Source organism: Wyeomyia smithii, chromosome 3 (genome assembly GCF_029784165.1).
Source record: "Wyeomyia smithii strain HCP4-BCI-WySm-NY-G18 chromosome 3, ASM2978416v1, whole genome shotgun sequence".
NCBI lineage: Eukaryota > Metazoa > Arthropoda > Insecta > Diptera > Culicidae > Wyeomyia > Wyeomyia smithii.
In genome coordinates, this window is record NC_073696.1 from 12,417,347 (window position 1) to 12,440,586 (window position 23,240).

The following is a 23,240-nucleotide window of genomic DNA, read 5'->3' on the forward strand; positions in this document are numbered from 1 at the left end:
CGTGGAGATCGACGGTGTCATAACCGATTCGAGTCTGTCTGTCGAGTGTATCCTAAAAAGCGCAACCGGTTGCTTCAAAAATACCGAAACACAGGCGAAGATTTTGGATTGTAAGCAATTGCGGTCCATGTCTCTCGTCGGCGGTAAAAAAGTTTACACTCCGTCAGACTCGTTTCGCGTTACGTTTGCCGGATCTGCACTCCCTAGCCACGTCTCGATCGATCGGGTTCGTCTGCCTGTGCGATTGTATGTACCCCGTGTTATGAATTGCACCAATTGCAAGCAGCTAGGCCACACAGCCGCCTACTGCTGCAATAAGGCACGATGTAGCAAGTGTGGGGAGACTCATGCGGAAGATTCTTGCAGTGTTAATGCTGAAAAATGTATTCACTGTGGGGAAAACCAGCATGAGCTCTCCACATGCCCGGTGTACATGCAGCGCAGAGATAAAATCAAGCGGTCACTTAAGGAGCGTTCAAAGCGTTCTTACGCTGAGATGCTGAAGAAGACCGTGACCACTTCTACCATAACATCGAACCCCTTTGATCTGTTGCCCTCCGATGAAACCGATTCTGACGATTCATCAGCGGGAACATCTTATGCCAATCCTGGGGAGTCTAGGAAGAGGAAAAATGTTTCTTCTCCTAAACTTCCCCGTAAAGGTCCTAAGATTTCCCAAAGTGTAATGAAAAGTACGAACAAACCAAACAGTGCTGCGGAAAAACCGAAGCAAACTCCTCCTGGGCTTGCAAATTTAAAGTCCCAGAAGGAGTTCCCAGCACTGCCAGGAACATCTAAAACCCCAGTTGTTCCTTTTGCACATCCAGTTGATGAAACAAACTCTGGATTAGTGAAATTTTCTGACATTGTGGACTGGATTTTTGAAAATTTCAATGTACCCGATCCAATTAAAATTTTTCTTACAGCATTCCTCCCAACAGTTAAATCATTTTTGAAGCAGTTGACTGCCCAATGGTCCCTCCTTGCAGCGATTGTATCCTTCGATGCCTAACTCAACTGCGTATATGAAGGATTCTATCTCTGTCTTACAGTGGAATTGTAGAAGTATTTTACCAAAAATTGATTCGTTTAAAGTTTTGATAAATAAAAACAAATGCGATGCATTTTCCCTTTGTGAAACTTGGCTTACTTCAAATATTGATCTCAACTTCCATGATTTTAATATTATTCGCCTTGATCGAGACACCCCATATGGAGGAGTACTTTTAGGGATTAAAAAGTGCTATTCTTTCTATCGTATTAACCTCCCCTCGATTCCAGGCATCGAAGTTGTCGCATGTCAAATGACAATACAAGGTAAAGAGCTTTGTATTGCCTCAATATATATTCCTCCCAGAGCACAGGTTGGGCAACGGCTGCTCTTTGATTTAATAGAACTTCTTCCCTCGCCACGTTTGATTTTGGGAGACTTCAACTCTCATGGTGTGGCTTGGGGTTCCCCTTACAATGATAACCGCTCCTCTTTAATCTATAACCTTTGCGATGACTTCGACATGACTATTTTGAACAACGGTGAAATGACACGTATCCCGAAATCTCCAGCGCGCCCAAGGCCTTCCAGAAGGGAGGTATACCCGACGACTATATACGGTATTCGGAGCTTCGGAGCTGGCTAAAGCAAAGAAACGCGGATATTGGCGTCGGTTCGTGAACGAGACGTCGAGTTAGACATCGATGAGCACTCTTTGGAACACAGCCCGAAGAATGCGGAATCGCGTAACGGTCAACGAAAGCGAGGAGTCTTCAAGTCGGTGGATATTTGATTTTGCCAGGAAAGTATGTCCGGACTCTGTTCCTGAGCAAAACATTGTTCGCGATGCGTCTCCGGGCCACGACGCGATAGAATCACCTTTTACGATGGCAGAATTTTCAGTTGCCCTTCTGTCCTGTAACAATAACGCGCCTGGGTTGGATAGAATCAAATTCAACTTGTTGAAGAATCTACCCGGCAATGCCAAGAGGCGCTTGTTGAACTTGTTCAATAAGTTCCTGGAGCAAAACATTGTACCGCAGGATTGGAGGCAAGTGAAGGTGATCGCCATCCAAAAACCAGGGAAACCAGCTTCTGATCACAACTCTTATAGGCCGATTGCAATGCTATCCTGTATCCGGAAATTGATGGAAAAAATGATACTCCGTCGTTTAGACCACTGGGTCGAATCAAATGGTCTACTATCAGATACTCAATTTGGCTTCCGTCGTGCCAAAGGGACGAATGATTGTCTTGCGTTGCTTTCAACAGATATTCAGCTGGCGTATGCTCGCAAAGAACAAATGGCGTCTGCGTTCTTGGACATTAAGGGGGCTTTTGATTCCGTTTCTATTGACATTCTTTCGGGTAAACTTCACCGACAAGGATTTTCTCCAATTTTGCATTTTACGCACGGCGATTTGGCAACTTTTCGCATTAGCTACATGGGTCTTCCCCAGGGCTCATGTTTAAGCCCCCTTCTTTACAACTTTTATGTAAATGACATCGACGAATGTCTGGCAAATTCATGCACGATAAGACAACTTGCAGACGACAGTGTAATCTCTGTTACAGGAGCCAAAGCTGCCGATTTGCAAGGACCATTGCAAGATACCTTGGACAATTTGTCTGCTTGGGCTTTGCAGCTAGGTATCGAATTCTCTCCGGAGAAGACTGAGATAGTAGTTTTTTCTAGGAAGCATGAACCTGCTCAGCTTCAAACACAATTAATGGGTAAAACGATTTCTCAGGTTTTGGTACACAAATATCTTGGTGTCTGGTTCGACTCTAAAGGCACCTGGGGTTGTCACGTGAGGTGTCTGATGAAAAAATGTCAACAAAGAGTGAATTTTCTTCGTACAATAACCGGACAATGGTGGGGAGCCCATCCAGGAGACCTTATAAGGCTTTACCAAACAACGATACTGTCTGTTATTGAGTACGGGTGTTTCTGCTTCCGCTCCGCAGCAAACACACATTTGATCAAACTGGAGCGAATACAATATCGTTGTTTGCGTATCGCCTTGGGTTGCATGCAGTCGACCCATACGATGAGTTTGGAGGTTTTAGCTGGAGTGCTACCATTGAAAAACCGCTTCTGGAGCCTGTCTTCTCGTATTCTAAACAAATGTGAGGTCTTGAACCGTCCCGTGATTGAAAATTTTGAAAGGTTAATCGAACTTAATTCTCAAACCCGTTTTATGACATTGTAATTCAATCACATGTCCCAAAATATTAACCCTTCTTCGAATATTCCAAATCGTGTCAACTTATCAAATATTTCTGATTCTACTGTGTTTTTCGATACATCCATGATAGAAGAAACTCGTGGAATCCCGGATCATTTACGCGTGCAGCAGATCCCCAAAATTTTTTCCAATAAATATCGAAACATCAACTGCGACAATATGTTCTACACTGACGGATCGCTTCTTGATGGGTCCACTGGCTTCGGTATCTTCAATAACAATTTAACCGTCTCCCATAAGCTCGATAATCCTGCTTCTGTTTACGTCGCAAAATTAGCTGCAGTTCAGTACACCCTAGGGATTATCGAAAAAATGCCCACGGACCATTATTTTATCTTTACGGACAGTCTCAGTTCCATTGAGGCTCTTCGATCGATGAAAGATGTTAAGCACTCTTCGTATTTCCTGGGGAAAATACGGGAACATCTGAGTGCTTTATCCGAAAAATCTACTCAGATTACCTTAGCGTAGGTCCCTTCTCACTGCTCGATACCGGGTAATGAGAAAGCGGACTCTTTGGCTAAGATGGGCGCAACAAACGGTGATATTTATGAAAGACCAATTGCCTTTAATGAATTTTTCGCATTTGTACGTCAGAATACGTTCATCAGTTGGCAAAATTCTTGGACCAAGGGGGAACTGGGAAGGTGGTTACATTCCATAATCCCCAAGGTATCGACGAATCCGTGGTTCAAGGGGTTGGATGTAGGTCGGGATTTCATTTGCGTGATGTCCCGGCTTATGTCCAATCACTATAGATTTGACGCGCATCTCCGTCGTGTTGGGCTAGGGGAGAGTGGTATCTGTGCCTGTGGTGAAGGTTATCACGACATAGAGCACGTTGTTTGGTCATGCCCTGTACTCCGTGACGCCAGGTCTAGATTAATAGCTTCCCTGCAGGCCGAAGGTAGGCAGCCGGCTGTTCCTGTTCGTGATGTCTTGGCGAGCCGTGACCTATCCTACATGTCCCTTATATACGTTTTTCTGAAATCCATCCACGCCCCAGTTTAGTCCTATCCCCTTCCGCCTCAATCCAACCAAACGATAAGAACACGTTAAGACCCCGGATCCGGAAACAGCAATCAGACCCGCACGATACTCTCAAGGCCCGATGGAAACAACCCAATATGCCAGTCCGTAATATCTTGGCCCAGCAGCGGAACAAATTTAATATGCTGCTTACTTATGGCAATGAAAACCATCAAACAGCAAACCTGTGCTTTTAATGCAAAATATTCTAGCTTTAAGTTAGATTTAGTTTCAGCTCGTAGTCGGCAGCGAGGATAAAAAATTCGCTTTTAGTTATTAAGATACTTTAGAAAGTAAGCTACCAGATATAATTGGCGCCGTTAAACATTGAATTGTATTTGTGCCGTGTCAAATAAACTATAGATGAAGAAAAAAAAAAAGATGACGTCCAGAATCCAAATATTCATCTCCGGCGCAAATTTTTAAATCGTGCATGGCGGATTACATTTTATGGAAAGGTTACTAGAATACAGAAGAAGGCTTGGACGTAATATTGAAACGTTGTTTAGAAATCAATTCCGCGATTTCTGCTTTCTGTCAAGCTGTGTAAAACTAAGTAAAATGGTTAACTAATGTCAATACACTAAAGCAACTTTTTACGCGGGTATACATACCACGTAAAAAAAACCGCGAAAATTCCGGAATCCGCATAAAAAAACCAGCGTTAATTCTGCATTCCGAGTGAAAGGAAACGGAAATCCGCGCAAAAATACATACCGCGTAAATTCCGGAATCCGCGTAAAAAAAGCCGCGTAAAAAGCGACCTTTTTCTAGAAAGAGAACTATGTTCAGAAAATGACAACGGGCGTCCAACGCTATTTTCAAATTCCTGAAGAAAAATATGTATACTCCCTGATATTAGGTTCATAAGTCAGAGCTGATTTCCCAAAACCGAAAATTGGTGTCCGAACTTTTGGTATAGCGAAGGTTTTTTTTCTGCACTGGAAGTTATTAAAAACTTTAGAAAAATCTGGAGATAGTCCCCGTATCTCCAAATTGTTAATCAATTCATGAAGACTGATGTTCAACTATAAGGATGATATTGATATTGTTTACACAAAAAAAATAAAACGAGAAGACATAGCAAGCAATAATTTTAACTATCAGAGATGAGCCTAGGCTATTGATTATGTAATTTGAGTGTAATTATAGTTTATTGAAAGTTAATCGATACCGTCGAAGATGCTGATGAGGTAATCCATTTTCCAACGGAATTTTTGAACTCACTCGACCCAATTGGAATGCCTCCGCATCGATTGTGAATCAACGAAAAAGGTGGTATACAAGCAAGTTTATTACTAAAATAGAAATATTATTTGAAATGCTTGGGCTGGAAAAAATATATGGAAATATAGAAAATTATAAAAAAAGCAGAAATTTTTACACGAGCAAGGCCGGGTACATTCAGCTAGTCCGTCTATAAATAAAAGTGTGAAATAAAATAAAAAAATTAGAATTAGGGATGAGACGGAATGATAAACGTATTGAAAAGGGTTTAAGATAGCTGTAATGCGGCTAACAATGACTAAAAGAGATGAAATGAGATGTAAATTAAGTCATAAGAGATGAGATGAGATGGAATGATGTTAGAAGAGATAACAAATGAGAAGAAATAAGATGAGAACAGTGAATGCAAATGTTACAAATGATGCGATATGGAAGAATGATACTAATGAAAACATGCCAAAATTATAAAAAAAGCGCTATAAGGTAAAAAAAAAAAACAAACATATTGATGAATCGTCATTGGCATTAGGTTAGGTTTGCTGATATGCGAATATTAATTATATGTGATGAAATGAGAAGAAATGGCATGAATCGCATGAGGAAGATAGCACAATATGAGATGAATTATCAAGAAACAAATGTAAGAAGATTAAACAGGACTGGATTACTATCCATCGTTGCCATCGTTGAAATTGCAAAGGAAAAAGAGCGACGAGGTGAAATATTTAGGATGAAACAAAATTCGTAAAAAATACCATGAAATTATTGAAGGTGATGTATGAGACAAGAAATTAACTACATGAAATAATGACATGGGATAGATTCAAATTCATAAAAAAACATTGAACCAATGAAAATAGATAATCAATTTTTACGCGATTCTCTGTTTCAATTGGGTTCGTATTCTGACTGTTCCTTTGATGCTTTTTTCAAGCTCTTTCTGGAGAATGAGATTAGACTTGTGTGTTTTTCTTTCGCACTCAGACCTACCTCGCCTTGCCGAGCAACTACAATAAGTTTTTTTTTTCACGGGGTATACGTACCATGCAAACAACGCTTATTTAGAACAATCGTCGTAATAATCATGGACAGGAAATCTTACTGCATAACTATTTTAAAAATTCTATTAAATGTTTTATTACCTGCGCCTTGGATATTGATCAAGATGCAGAATTTAAGGCTTCTTTTCTTTGATGGATGAAAATAGTGGATCTCTGATTGATTCTTTCCGTATGTTATCTACATTTAGTCTTTTCCTTAACATCGTATTTTGGAATTTACTCAATACTTGTTGTATTTCAAGGTATACGAGAAGCCAACTAACTGATTTTATGATGGCTTTACTCTAGAGTGCAAGAAAGCTGTATTTTTTGTATAACAAAACGTTCAATTCGTTGCACCCAACAGAGTATTTACCAATTGAAAATAAATTTTGGTTTAGATTAAAAAAACGGCTACAGCAAATTGATTCTATTCATTCGATAAAATCAAGTTTAAGCTCACTGAGCTTTTTAGCATTGCGTTCCAGTTATCATCAACCATTTCTGCCGTTTATTAATGAGTCTCATTTTTTTTTTTTTTGCACGGAAACGACCTGTCTGCGTGTTTCGAGACGATTATTGATTGCAAAAAAACTGCAACAGTCTCTCGTTCATCACCACCGTAACTGATGATTGCGTGGAAATAACTGCAGGATAAAATTTAAATGTGCCTGCCGGGGTTATGTATTCAATTTTGCGTTGCGACAAATGAGCGGCAAACGGTAACAACAACAACAAAAAAAAAAACGAAGCACAGAAAGCCTTTCACTATCGTGTCCTGATGATGGTTCCTGGTGACGTTGAAACGCAAAGGCAAAACGAACGGCTGCCTGCCAGAACTCACACAGTTCGGTGTTGATGTTGACAAATAAGCGGACGGTTTGACGCCCGGGTGGTAATGGAACGGAAAATCCGATTTGAGTGCGAGCGAGTGCGGAATAAGTAATACGTGCTGAAGTGATGCACGAAGAGATTAAGTGGAAAATGGAGCACAGTTTGGGAGGGTTTTTCAAGTATCGGAGGAACAGTGCATATTAGGACTTTTTTTGAGTGTGTATTTAACGCGGTTCGGTAAAGAGAACGAAATGATAATGTAAGCTTATCAGCTTTCGATAGCCGTGCTCATCGAACTTCAATTTCAGCAGTGCTTAAGGAAAGTTCTACCGGTAACCACGACCAACAGGTTGAACTGACCCCATGTCGTCTACTGCTAATACTGTAACATTTAATACCTTGGCTATTCGCCAGAAAACATAGTTTCATGCTTCCCATTCTTGTTTTCTATTCGCCAAATCCTATTTTAAAACTAGCCTCAAGCCCGACAGAATTGCTCAAGCAGCTGTCCAATCCAATATCGTCTCCATTAGGTACCATGTTATTCGCTTGCCCCGATACGACGTTGGAGCCTAAATCCTTTCGACAAGGGTTGGAAGCTTACCAGCAGTGAATATTTTGGTCTGGTCTTTGGTCGCCCGGGGGCGTTTTTTTTGCACAGCTTCCACGTTGAAGTAGATCGAAATTTCGCTTCTGAGATGTTTCACTTATCAATATGATTTCCTGCTTCCACCCAGAGAGTTAAATGTGAAAAAAATGGTTTTAGTATTTTAAGTTCGTTATTGCAGCTAGTAAAAACCTCAACGTAACGTAACGTAACGTAACTCAACGTAAATATAGGCTTGACGATGAGCAGCGAGATTTGAACTTCCAGTTGGATGTGCAACTTTGATCGCTTTACGCTGCAGAAAAGCCACCACAGCCAAACGAATTTAATATAAAATATTGACTTTCATGTGTTTATCAAAAATACAATGAAAAATTCATTTGATCTCTTCTCCCTGCTTTGGTTTCCTGCTTGAGCTCTTGTATAAGTCAACCGCGCGTGCATACCACTTTCCCCAACGGGTGTTGGACTGCGAGCGTTGAAGCATCATTTTTCACCCACCGACGCCACCCACCGCTGCGCTGGGTGACCAAAGCCGAGCGCGGCGGGTTGTTCAAGTTTCCCACCTCAAGCGCCACAGCAGGCGGCAGCAGCGGTGCAAGCAATATCTCAGCAGTTTGCACGGCGAGATTCGCATGATGGAAAGCTGCTTAACCGAACCGGCTGCATCAATAAAACTCCCCGGAGCACCATTGTTGACCAAGGATGGCACCGTGTTTGCCAAGCGGGTATTGTATTACCACTCTCTGTCCCATCACCGGCAGAGCGTATCGTTTGATGTTCGGTCTCCTCCGGCGTAATGGAAGCGTCATTCTTTTTCGCTTTCCCGGTGCACCGTTGCGGTGTGGTGCGGTCGGAGGAAAGTTGCACACCACACAGCTTCGGAAAGTGCAAAACACCGCGCTAGCTATCAATAAGTGACGGGAAAGGTGGTGAGGAAGAAGTGATGCGAGGAGAGGTAGTTGAAAGATGGCTTCCCCCACGCCCAATTCGTTTGGTGCCTCATTTGGGAAATGGACGCAAACGATCAAACCGATGGGAAAAAGCCAACATCAATCAACGGCAGTGCAGTCTGTGTGTACACTTACTTCGGACAGAATCCCGTCAGAGCCGCCAATCGGTTCGATGAGTCAACGAACGGCCACGGCTACGAGAAGGACACCAAACCTACACTTATTTGATTGGATGAATCAGTCTGCAGTTTGTTCGACGACAGTCGAGTCAATAAAGGCAAAGAGGAGATAATGGAATTTCCTTATCTCTTCTTGTAATGGCTTATTTATTGGATTGTCGATAATTAAAGCGTTTTACTGTCACGAAATTGGATCAAGGAACTAATTGAGACTGGGTGGATTAGGTGCGGAGAAATAGAAACGGCAAATTGACACACCAGTTATTGCTGCGACTCAAACGAACAATCTGATAATAAACCAACAGCAAAATTGCTAACAAATATCCTTTCAACAGTTTCGTTGGTTGCAATGCAACAATGTTCGAGGGTAACAAACAACGAACGAAACCACTCGGAAAGATTAAGACAGTATAACAAGTGGATAAGCAGTGTCGCTTCTGACCATAACGGGTACCGCTCTTTTCCCCGGGGGTTAGTGTGTGGCGTCCGGGCACGTAAGAAAATAGAACACAACTGGACTGGATTTGCTGCTGCTGCCATTATTTTCCACCGAGGCGAAGTGACCATGTGGGTGGGTTGTGAAGCACATTATCCGCCCGCCCGAACCGGATATGTTGAGGGTGTAACAGCAAGTGAGCAAGTGAGTGAGAATACCGAAATATAAATGGTATCAAACCGGATGCATCGGTCGCTCGCTGTGTTGCGGTGTGAGGCAAGAGGTTCCAGAGTTCATTTGGCGCGATAATGGCCAAACCAAGAAAGGAAGACAATATAACCGCGTTCGTTTGCTGCACTCATTTTTATATCCCATAACGATTACATCGCCAGGTCTTTTTTTTTTGTGTAGCAGAAGAGGCGAGCGGAAGGGCAGTAAGCCCGACACACAGACGGGGCGGGCCAAATTGAAAATATATGGCCCATTAAGGCAAGTGCACAATTCAACCGTTTGTCGGTTCTTGGCAATCTAGACGAGAGATACAACGGCTGAGGGGTTCCGCTGGTACAATGTACCGATGAAAGAACGGGAAGTGGGTATTCCAGTAGAAAGTCAACTAGATAGTAGATGAAAGCTGAAAGCTGAAAGTAGCGGTGGACAAATGGGACTTTCATGCCACCAGGGATAACGATGCGCTGACGTGATTGGAAGGGATCTTTATGGATTCGTTGGAAACATGTGCACAATGCGACGTTGGTAATGGCAGAGCAAATCGTCGGTTTTTGGCGGAAGAGTAATTTATTTCTGATCGGTCTTAGCTATTTTGTTGAGCCGTTGAGAGTGTCCAACAGAATTTACCACGTCCTTTGGGAAAGGCATCAATCACGAGATAATCAATTCTAGTGCCAATTGAAAGCAAAATAAATGGTAGGAATCACTTGAATCGATTCGTTCATTTAACCGACGAGAAATATAATCGTTGGATCAACGCATTTTTTTTAGTTGGGGCACAGAGTAATGACCTTTTCCATTTATGTAAAAGTAAGTTCAAACATAAGAAATAACAGAAGGGTTATGTGCAAAGCCACGACCGCAAGCTTGACGTAAAGCTACATAGAGCGGTTCATTACAGTACTTGCATTATTGTATTCGAGACTGATCGCAAGTGATAAGTTCGAAGCTAACTTCTCTTTGGCGTGCGTAAGCTACGTATTACTTTAAATTTTTTTCAATACTAAATTATTGAAAAGTTGAGTTGAATATGAATCGTTTTGGTTTAGTTTCGGAGCATTAAAACCAGCTCGCGTCAAAAGCTTATAAAAGGAAGATATAGTATTGAATTGTACATGGCCGTTTTGAATGTATGCATTGTTACTTTCACTAAACTGATCTTTAATACATATTGAATTGGAAAAATGCGTATTTTTTCCTTTGCAAAACAAGTGAGAAAATTACCCAAAAACCAATCGGAAACCCTTGCTTTTTGTTTATTATAACAGTTTTTAAAAAATGTCGTAAGTGACTACATCTTTTTTTAAGTTATGACACATTCCCAGTGTTGCAAGACGCAAGAAGATCTTATTTTGTTTGTAAAACAAATATATAAGAAAAATGGGCCTCATATCGTATTGGCAACTAGTTGAACCGGATTGAGGAAACTCTAAGCCACGCAACAATTTAGTAGGCTGTTGCGTGTTGGATATTGCAACTGTGCGGCTGGAGGACAACAAAGTTTTGTTCGTGCGGTATCTAATATAAGAATGGAATTCTGGTGGCAGATCAAACATAAGAATTGATTTCTGGTGAGAATGGAAGTCGAAATGCTTCTGTAAAGTCGAGTTTATCGTCTCCATTAAGGCGTTCCTACATCTTGAATGAAGTGGAAAATGATTGAATTGAAAAGTAGTGGCTAACCAATCACAAGCTCGCTTTCTGCTCTAGACATGCTTTGTTTCACTCTTTCGCGCTTTGAATGCTCATTAGGATGTATTTTGTCAAGGAGGCAAAATTTGAACAAGTCATATATGAAGCACTTGTAGAGATACTCTATCTCTTCAATTTGTCCAAACATTGTATTGTTGAAATTGCCATAGGTACAGCGTAAAAGTCAGGCCGAGCTTGTAAAACTGGAAGAGCTACTCTTTTAGTACCTACGAAAATAGAACAACTCTGGCTATGGAACTATAGCAATTTCAACTTCACAATGTTCAAACAAATTGTAAAGATATTGTCTAAAAAAGTGCTTCATATATGACTTGTTCGAGCTCTGCCTCCTTGACAAAATATAGCCTAATGAGCGTTCAAAGAGCGAAAGAGCGAAACCAAGCATGGCTCTAGATGTTTATTTTGACACGTGTTGTAAGAGGCCCAGCCTTTAGACGTAGAATTACGTCTTACGGTTACATATGTAGGAGTTTCTGATGTTGTACACTAGGGTGGGTCGATTTAAAAATCTCTTAGGCACATATGATTTTCGGATTCTAGGAATCAAAATAAGATACTTTGCTCAAAAAACCATACCTCTAAAATGAATTCTGATGTCCCTTGTACTAACGTATAGGACCCAAAAGGTCAAATTTCAAAAAATCCTGTTTTGAACCATTTAGAGTGACCCAATCGAGTCCAAATGTATGACCGACCCCCACTAACTTTGGAGGGCCGACCCATCCATGCTAGTGTTACCCCCCTGGGACCCCCCTAGGGGGTCTCCCATACAAAAATATCAAAAAATATCAAAAAATCACCATTTTTGGCACTTTATATGACAAAAATCAGTGAAATGGCTATTATTTTTCCGCACAAGTGAAGTTTCTAGGAAAAAAATGTTTTTTTTTTGTTTTTGGATTTTTGTTTTCTCTTTAAAAATTTATTCGATCAGAACATAGGAAAGAAACTAAAAAATTATTGTTTGAAGTCTTTTTTGGTTTCAACACTGGGCAATTTCGCACGGCTCTCTAATGTCGCCTCCATAACAGCCTCTACATTTTCCGATATTACTCGTTTGGAAACGCTAGCTAGCAGTTGAACGTGTTGTTCCGTTCCTTGTATATGTAATGGAATATGCGGATCAGTAAATGGTAAATCATCTTCATTTAAATATGCTATCAATGTTTCATACGGAATGATTCGCGTGAATGGTGGTTCTAATACGTTATTTTTATCAGTCAAATCGATCATTTTCGCGTAATCGAAGCAATGGAAGTTTATATCTGGTTTTTTATATTCTCTAAGTTCCGATGGGTCTTCAACATTGTCTCGATATCGTAAAATTTTCTTGATAGCAGAGTCGCGCACCTCTTTCCTATCATCAAACAACATTGATAGCAAGATATTTTCCGAATGTGCAAAATATGGATTATTATTAATTACATGATTGACAACAGTGCGTAAATTTGGCTCCAGAAATTGTGCCCAAGTAATGTACTTGAAAAATAATACACTACCGTACACGACAGAGCTGTAATACTTGATATTAAAATACATTGGCACATAAACCTTAATTATAAATTCAACCAGAATTCTTAAATTTTTAGGTGGTTTTTTCATTGTCACATATAATCGTAATAATCTAGCGGCCTTGGTGAGCCAGCGAGAATGTACAATTTTCCCTGGTTTTATGTTAGCCAGATCCACAGAAACCACGCCATTAGAAATTGCATGTGCCATGTCGTATAAGTACTGCGAATCGGTGGAATATTCGTGCTGTTCTGCAGTGTTCGTTTGGTTTTTCTGGTTTCAGACTCTGCGTCACTCTATTTATTCACTCTGGTTCTACAGTGTGCGTGGGAACAGTGGAAACGGAGCGTCCGTGCGTGGTAGCCGTTGTGGTAGCATACCAGCGGTGCTAGCCTGACTGGTCGAAATAAAAATATTACATATGATGTAACAGAGTGATATACGATTTTATGTTCAAAAGGACGCCAACTGCAAACGCCATCTGCAATGAGAATGGCTCAGAAATATGTGTAATTGTGTATGTATGCGCTGAAGACTCAGGACCGAATCCCATGCGAAGCAGGAGAAAACAAAAATCCAAAAACAAAAAAAAACATTTTTTTCCTAGAAACTTCATTTGTGCGGAAAAATAATAGCCATTTCACTGGTTTTTGTCATATAAAGTGCCAAAAATGGTGATTTTTTGATATTTTTGTATGGGTGACCCCCTAGGGGGGTCCCAGGGGGGTAACACTAGCATGGGTGGGTCGGCCCTTCAAAGTTAGTGGGGGTCGGTCATACATTTGGACTCGATTGGGGCACTCTAAATGGGTCAAAACAGGATTTTTTGAAATTTGACCTTTTGGGTACCTACACGTTAGTACAAGGGACATCAGAATTCATTTTAGAGGTATGGTTTTTTGAGCAAAGTATCTTATTTTGATCCCTAGAATCCGAAAATCATATGTGCCTAAGCGATTTTTTGATCCCCTACAAATCGAACCGCCCTATTGTACACGCTCGTTAATAATAACTCTAAAATGAGTAACATTTGACGCATTTTCGTAAAAAGTGGAACAACTCTTAAATTGAGTAACTCCACAAATACTCAGAACTGAGTAACACTAGGCGTCTTTAAAATGAGTCATTATTACTCAAAATTTGAGTACGACATTACTCATTTTTTGGGTACAGTTCAGTTTCATTATTGGCTAGAAATCCGCCACGGCCAATAAACGACACCACATGTTCATCAATAATTACCTTGTAATAAAAGTAAACAGTTATAATACCTTCTGAGGCGCACACAATTAAAAAACATATGTCACAAACTGAAGCACATCGTTATCATCTTTCAAAATGGACGTCGTTATATGCGACGTTACTCAGAAAGAAGTTATATGAAGGGAACCCAAAAAGTGAGTAAAAGTTACTCAAAATCAAACAGGACTTCTACTCATTTTTTGACGTCTACGAACATCGTTCTAAACTGAGTCAGAGTTGCTCAGTTAATGAGTTATTTTTTACGAGCGTGTAAAGCCGAAAACATCAAGAGCGTCACGAAAAAAACTCAGTCAGTTTTCAACCGATAACCTTCATTCTTGTAGTAATCTTTGCACTCGCACTAATAGAAAATTGCAGTTTGATGTTTCGAACTATTGTACTATTCAAAACCTAAATTAATCCACCTAGCGGTCAGACCCAGCCTTTCTCATTCAAACTTTTATTTGTAAAAATAGATTTACATGAACGCTTCAATCCAATAAATGTATATTCACTCTTAAAAAATATTGATGTTGTAATCTATACATATAAAAATGCAATCCTGTCTGTCTGTCTGTCTGATCCGTCTGATCCATCCGATCGGCGTGAAAATTTGTATGTAGGGGTTTTTGGTGCCTATAAATGTTCCTATGATAGTTTGAGACCCCTCCCTCTTCTGGAAGGGAGGGTTTTAGAGGTAACAAATATGTTCCATAATCGACCTCAGGCAACATTTTGGATTGTAAGATGGCAACTTCCGGTTTCTGGAAACCAGCCCGAAATGGACGATTCCCATTAAATATGAGTATCTCCGGAACCAGAAAGATGCAGAGAATCTAAAGATTGATCACAGACACAATCTTGAATTTTAAGATGGTGACTTCCGGTGTCTGGCAAACAGCCGGAAATGACCAAATACCATTCAATATGAATGTTTTCGGAACCAGAATTACGCCCAGATGACAGAAATTGATTTCACAGGCAATTGTGAAGTTCAAAATGACGTCTTTCGGGAAAAACAGCCCAAAGTGACCAAATACCACCCAATATGAGTATCTCCGGAGCCAGAATGTTGCAAGAACACCACTATGAATTGTAGGATGGCAACTTCTGATTTCTGGGAAACAGCCAAAACTGGCCGATTTTCGTCTGACATGAGTATCTCCAGATCTAAAATGATACACAGCAGCTGAAATCGACCACACACCTATTGGATTCTATGTTGGCGACTTCCGGTTCCTGGGAAACAGCCGAAAATGATCGAATAACACCCAATATGGGTGTTTCTTCAACCAGAATGACGCTCAGAGGCTAGAAATTATCTTAAATACTATTTTGAAATCCAAGATGGCGACTTCCGGTTTGTGAAAAACAGCCTAAAATAACCAAATACCATCCAATATGGGTTTTTCCGGAATTGTTATGACGTACTAAAGCCACAAATCGACCTCAGACAACATTTTTAATTGTAAGATGGCGACTTCCGGTGTCTGGAAAACAGCCGAAAATGACCAATTGCCACCCAATATGAGCGTTTCTTTGACCAGATTGACGCACGGAGGCCAGAAATTGTTCCCAAATGCCATTTTAAAATCCAAGATGGCGACTACCGGTTTGTGATAAATAGCCTAAAATAACCAAATACTATCCAATATGAGTACCTCTGGAACTAGAATGATGCAATGAGCTAACAATTGACCTCAGGCACCATTTTGAATTGCTGAATGGCAACTTTTAGGAAACAGTCGAAAATGACCGAATAATACTCAATATGAATATTTCCGTAATCGAGATGATGCATTGGAACCAAACATTGACCCTGGAAACCATTTTGAATTTAAAGACGACCACTTTAAGTTTCTGGAAAACAACCAAAATAACTAAATACCTCCCAATATGGGTATTTCTGGTGTCAGATTGATGCCAGAAAATCTGCTGAAAATGACCGAATACCACCCAATATTAATATATTCAGAATTAAGGCGATGTACAGAAGCCAAAAGTCGAGGATATTGTCATTTCGATAAACTCAATCAATTCAAACGATTTGTTATTTGACTTTGATCATATCCTATGGCCGATTCGTCGTGCATTTGCAGACTTTTACACATCACAAGGAATCAATAAATTTGGAACATTCAAATAGTACGATACCACATATAAATTATGTTGAGGCCACATATATCGATCAATGCAGGTATAGTTTTAAATAGTCTTTGAATTTCTTTTCTTTCCATGACTTTTGAGCCACATATCAAATTGTTACGAAGTTTGTTATTTGTAAGTTCGAGAGATGACTCGTTCGTATGACACTAGTTATGTTCAAATAAGTCATGTAGTCTTTGAGATAATGGACTTTAGTTGTTTTATTAACGATTTAATACATAACGGTTGCTTAAGTTCGATTATAATCAAATAAAATGGGAACGTATAGGGCAGCCAAACTTTGAAACCACGTGTTCAATCATAATTCATCAGTTAACCCTTAGCCTGCTCATCTGATAATAATAATGATAATATTCAAATCGGTTGTGCAGTTTCTGAGATAATGATGTTTCGTGATTTTCACATTTCGACACATTACAGACAAAGTTACAGTCCGATTATAGTTAAATTCAATAGGGTGTTATGAGGCAGCTAGACCTCTCATTTGACACTAATTCAGGGAAAATCGGTTCAGCCATCTCTGAGAAAAGTGAGTGAGTCCAAGTAGTCTTCGGAATATGTTCCTTTTCATAGCTGGATTTCACATTTTTAAACATAACAGGCAAAGTAATAGTCCGATTGCAAAACAAATCAATAGGGTCTTATGGGGCAACTAGACCTTCCATTTGACACTGGTTTTATGAAAATCGGTTCAGCCATCTCTGAGGAACATGAGTGAGATTAAACAGTCTTCAGAACACGTTTCTTTTCATAACTTTTGAACCACAAGTTCAATCTTCATAAAATTCCAAATTTAAGGGTTCTTAAAATAGCCTGTTCATTTGAAATTTATTTTGTTCAAATCGGTTGCGTAGTTTTTGAGATAATTATGTTTCATGATTTTTACATTTTGATACATAACCTCTAAACTTAGAATCCGATTACAATAAAATTCAATAGGGTTTTATGGGACAACAGGACCTTTCATTTGCAAGTAATTTCATGAAAATCGGTCCAGCCATCTCTGAGAAAAGTGAGTGAGAATAAAAATCTGCACATACACACATACATACAGAAAATGCTCAGCTCGTCGAGCTGAGTCGAGTGATATATACCATTCGGCCCTTTGGAGCACTTTTATACTTTCGGTTTTGTAAGTGATTGCTATACCTTTCTATGAGAAAGGCAGAAAGGGTCGAGCTCTGATAAAACGCCGATTTTGACGTCTGATTAGTCGTTTGATGCTTGCTTTTCCTAACACGGTCGACAGAATATTATATCTAGCTAACCAAGAATGCACTAATTGGCTATATGCCTGCTTCTGCTCAAACCAATCAGTTTACTAATAAATGGCCACAAGGACGGTCCTAACTAAGTAGCAGCAGCGGATAGCAGCAAGGGTATATCCGTTCACTGTTGCAGGAGGATGATTTAATGCGAACTGAATCGACTAGCCACAAGCGGAGTTGCAGCGGGCGGCGATTTCGAAAGAATCGCTTCCTTCCATAGCGGACGTACCAACAGAGTAAACAGCATCTTCCACAGCCCTAGATTCTGGATCTCTTTTCTGTGTGGGGAGCAATGTCGACATACAGGCATATCCCCAGTTTTGCGAAAACTAGAACCTTACTTTCCTTACATCTCCCAGATGGTCTCGAGGTACGATACTGGCCTAACAAGCCAGTCGTCGTAGGTTCGAGTCTCGGCTTGGGAGAGACCGTTAGTGTCAGTAGGATCGTAGCGCTAACCCCGCAATTGTCCTGTACCCTAAACAGTCGGCTGCGAAGTCTGTGTATGAATCCTTACTTTTAAGGATGACCACAGATTTTGAATGGAAGTAGTTAAAATGAGTTTTCCACATCTAAGTACATGAAGACAAAACAAGAAACGTTTGTATGTGAAACTACTTAAGATTTCAATAACCCAATGCCTCAAATTCGATACTATATAAAATATGACATATTTATTTACAACTTGAAATGGAATAAATATTGAACTAGTGAACTCCATTTACATAAATAATGTTTCAAAGTACGGGATGAAAAACATGAGCAAATAACTTTACCGGAAAACGTCCCATGTAATGAAATAACATCAACTTACTTCTCATATCGTTGTTCCAAGTTCTTTGCAACTTAACCATATTTGTAGCAGTTGTTAACTAATCATCTAAGTATGCACGTGCTTTGGATCAAATTCATTGCTTAAATGTGTGCTTTACAAGCAAACTGTTGTTTTATATGTTGTTTTTTATTTCGTTTTCATATTTGTTCATTCCATTATAACGAAAAAATGATAATATTATTATTTATAATAAAGTATAACCGTAGAATTGAACGATATAAAACAAAACAGCGACAAAAGGGCAATAAGAGAAAAAATGGAATGTAAAACCATAACTTTTAAATAAAAAAATTTTTTTTGAGAATTAATTGAAAGAAAAAAACTCACAACAATTCTGCAAAAAAGGGAAGATTACCCACACAAATCTTTCCTTTCATGCAGATAACCAGTTTTGCTAATCAGAAAATCTTAAAAATCATCTCTTGGGTTCTTTGGGTATGAAAATTAACAGAAGTTTTCAAATAAATATGATTGGTTTAAGGAGATTTTGAATTTAAAAACGTCTGTACACTCGATTGTGTAAACAGTACTGTGTAAACAGTACATACGATGCAAAACAATCCGCGGTGTACCCCAGTAAAGGTGTTTTTGGATGATAAATTCACTATCGACTTCTACTTCCGATATCCCAAAAACCATGATTTCGACTGACGGTCCTGCGATAACCGAGGAATTACTGCTAAAGGCGACGAAATGATTGAAAACCTTTGGTGCTCCTGGACCTGCTATATTCAAAAAAGTGAGTTTGCCAATTCACTAGAAAAAAATATTTAGTGTCCAATGCCGCCTTTTGACGGGCTTCAGCTAAACCTCTAAAAAGCTTCAGTAAATACTTAAAAAGTGTTTATAGTGGTTCATACTGATTTTAACGAAGCCCGTCTAGAAATTAACTTGAGCACTAGAGGGTCTTCACAACAAGGCAAATTTCCAGCTCTTCAGAAAAACTCACCTGCAGTTTCACACAAAAACATGGTTTTCATCTTGGCCGTTCTATGACAACGAACTTGCTTTGTCTCACTTCAGATTGTATCGCTCACATTAAAAATGGGAAGCAGATGGATGCTGTTGAACGCTGCATTTCATAAAATTGACCTTCGAATATTATTCCACAAACACGCTAGAATGGGTGTCTTCGAAGACCTGGTCAAATGGTTGTAATCGTATCTAATTGATAGAAGTTTAAGTGTAAAACTTGGACATCCTTACAAAGTCCGACGATTTACAAACCCTTCCGGCGAACCCCAAGGATGTAATCTTGGCCCGCTTCTTTTCGTTTTGTTTATCAATGCTGTCGCAGCCCATTGTGGAAGAGCTAATGCCTGGAATCGTTATATTCGGCGTTTGTAAGATCGTTTGTGGAACCGTCAGCGCCATACCAGATAACTTGGATTGATTGGATTGAGAGGCTGCAAAAGCGTTTTGATCATTTCGCACTCCGTAGAATTCCTTGGAGAGACAGGTTAAAGAAAAATTTGGCAGGGAATTGATTAAAGCCAAAGTGAACCTTCAAGAAAATGACTACCTTGCTATTTTAAGCCAGTTTTTATTGAATGCTCCTGGTCGAATTCAACACGGATCACTGGATGGAATATTTAACGCCGTTGCATCAATCTGTTTTTAAATATTTTAAACAAATCTCCGAAATTATCAGTACCTGCAACAAAAGTAGCCAACTTTTCGATTTTGGATGTACCTCAAATACTTGCAAACAGAAATTCCTATCAGTTAGATTTTTTAGTATCTGTTGAGTTTAAGTCATTTATATTTTTATTCAATAGGACGATAACTTGTCAGATGAATTAGATGAATTAATGATAACTATTATAATAATATAATTGTTCTCAAGAATCACTTATCAGTATTTTTACAACTATAAGCAAATAAAAGCAAAGCTTTGGTGCTACGTTCCGATTCGAAACTCGACCTTCTGTTTATTATACACAGACTTCGCAGCCAACTGTTTAGTGTACAGGACAATTGCGGGGCTAGCGCTACGATCCTACTTGACACTAACAGTCTCTCCCGAGCCGAGACTCGAACCTACGACGACTGGCTTGTTAGGACAGCATCGTACCTCGCGACCGGCTGGGCTCTTACGTCTATGAATTGTAAAAAAGTCTTATCCGAGAGGTGAAAACAGTAAAGCTGCTTGGAAGGACGGTATCTCGGTTGAAAGCGAGAGACGAGCAGCTGTCTAATGTGATCCTCCGGATCATTCCACGAATCTGGGCGGATGAAGGTTTGCAATATTAATGGGAACAGATCCCTGGAAACGAGAATAAAAAATCTTATTCCGGGTCCGAAGAACGAAAATAATGGTTTCTTTTAAAATATAAAATTTGAAATTAAAAATCGTATTCATTTTGTTATTAATTTGAAAAACGATTTGAAACAAAAAATAATATATTCAAATTTATATCAGATGAGAGCAAATATTTTCATCAAATTCGATATAACACGACCAAATAAATTTTGACCGTTATTACAAGCAAATGCCTGCTTCAGTGCGACTATTGATTGAATGCATAAGCATGTTTTAAATCAATGCATGTTTTGAATCATGAGAAATTTTCTGCTAAATTCGGGAGTCCCGGGATCCCGGGAATCAATATTTTCAATCCCAGAGTCTGGAAATTCCGGAAAAAGATATTACTCGGGAAGTCGTTCCCAGGATTCCAAACTCTAGGGCGAATGACCAAGCCAAACGACTGGTTGGAAGGCCCATATCCTATCTATAAGAAGAGCCATCGACTCGACTGTAGAAATTTTAGAGTCATCACGTTGCTATATCCTGCGACCAAAGTGATCTCCCGTATACTGTTAGTGAGATTAAGACCGTTGACAGAACCTTTATTCGGTGAAAACCAGGGTGGTTCTCGAGATGGAAGGTTCACGATGGAGTCAAATCTGAACCCAGAGAGAGATGTTAAATAAGTTTCGAGAATACAACCTGCGGACCCACTATCTGTTTGTGGATTTTAAGGCGGTGTACGATTCAGTGTGGCAGTCAATGCTAAGTAACGTTTTTCCGATATAACTGATTGAGCTGATTCGAATGACGCTGGAGGGATCGAAATCCTGCTAATGTATAGCAGGTGAGAAATCATTCGCAGGGAGACGCGCTTTCATCAACCAGAAAGTATACCAGGTTGAGTGCCTGGAGGAGATTCTGGTTCTGTACTTGTAGGAGCACCATTCTGATGAAAAGTACGTCTTCTGGTTAGACAAGCGTCTCCCCATTACGCTAAGAAGACGTTGGCGTACTTCAAGGAAAAACAGATACCGTACGTACCCAAACAATGGAACCCGATCAACTTGTTCCCGTGCCGTTTGTTTGAGGATTTTTTTCAGCTTCTTCAGTGTACAAGAATAAGTGCCACGCCACGGACACCAAGCAGCTGACCACGAGGTTCCAGAATTGCACCTGGATGATGGATGTCAGTGCGTTTCTCCTGTAGGATTATTTCCTCCAAGTTGCACCCTTAAGCTGACCTCGCCATCATTCACTGACTTTTTTTAAAAGTTTCTTTAGAAAAATACTGAATTGCTTGAAGCGATATTTTTTTACGATTTCACTGAAGAAGTTCTTAATTTTTTATTGAACACCCGTTAAATGGTAGCTGACAGAGAACCTGCTGGTGTTGGTGCTAAGATAAAGCTAGATGGGAAAATCTTCGAAGTGTTTGAGGAATTCATGGTACTCCCCTGACCCGTGATAATGATGTGAACCGTGTCGAACGAAGAGTTGCAACCGCAAAAAGGACTTTCTATGGACTACCTAACCACCTAAAGTCTCGTTGTCTGCAAACCCGCACAATACTCGCCTGATAGGTTGTCCTTCACGGTCATGAATCAAGGATGCTAAAGGAAGCTGACCGACGAGTGCTCAGTGTTTTTTGACGCAAGGTGCTACGTTCAATTCTTAGTGGTAAGAGAGAAGATGGAGTGGTGCAGACTCATTAATCACTAGCTGTGCAAAGTGTACAAATATGCTGACATAGTAAAGCTGAAAAATACGTGGTAGGATGATGTGATCTGGGCATGCAACCAGAATGTTCAACGTCAGAGCCATCAAAGCTATACTCAGCAGAGAACCAGGAACAGGTCGTAGTCTCCTGAGCAGGCTCGGGTGAGTTGTAAGCTGTCGGGGAACTAGGAGGACTGTTGCCATAAAAGTAAAGTAAGTCATCTTCCTTTGAGAAAAGTATAAGTTTTCTAAAAAAAAAAAACGGCAGCTGAAGCGCATCGAGAGTTGAAAAAGTTGACGCAAATGCTGCTCAAAATGAAACAACGTGCCGTGGTTGGTTCCATCGCTACGATAATTTTTAAATTAACGATTGTCTGCGTGAAGAAAGGCCAAAAACTTTCAAAGACGCTGAATAGAAAAAATTGCTTGTTGAGGATTCATGCTAATTGCAAGAACAGCTCACTTTGGTATTACAGCCACTCGCTAGGAACTTGGGTTACTTATTATTTGAAGTCAAGCTACGTTGAGCATCGTGATGGATGATGGAAACTGGACATATTACAGCAATCATGAGGACTGCCCGGTCATGCTTTCACGTTGTCGGTTCAGCTATACACACTGCGAAGTTATGCTGTGTATTTGATGGGAACAGGTCGGTGTTATTTATCATGAGCTGTTGAAACCAAACGAAACCATTACTGGATAGCGGTATCGCTTTTGATTGATGCGATTAAGCCGACCCTAGCGCGAAAAACGACCAC

At 40.0% G+C, this 23,240-nt stretch overlaps 1 protein-coding gene across 4 annotated transcripts in view; it reads right to left on the reverse strand.

Annotated features, from left to right (window-relative positions):
• The window catches only part of LOC129727910 (EGFR adapter protein-like), a 143,989-nt gene that overhangs the window by 11,622 nt on the left and 109,127 nt on the right, over window positions 1–23,240 (reverse strand). The gene's annotated exons all lie outside the window — the stretch shown is intronic.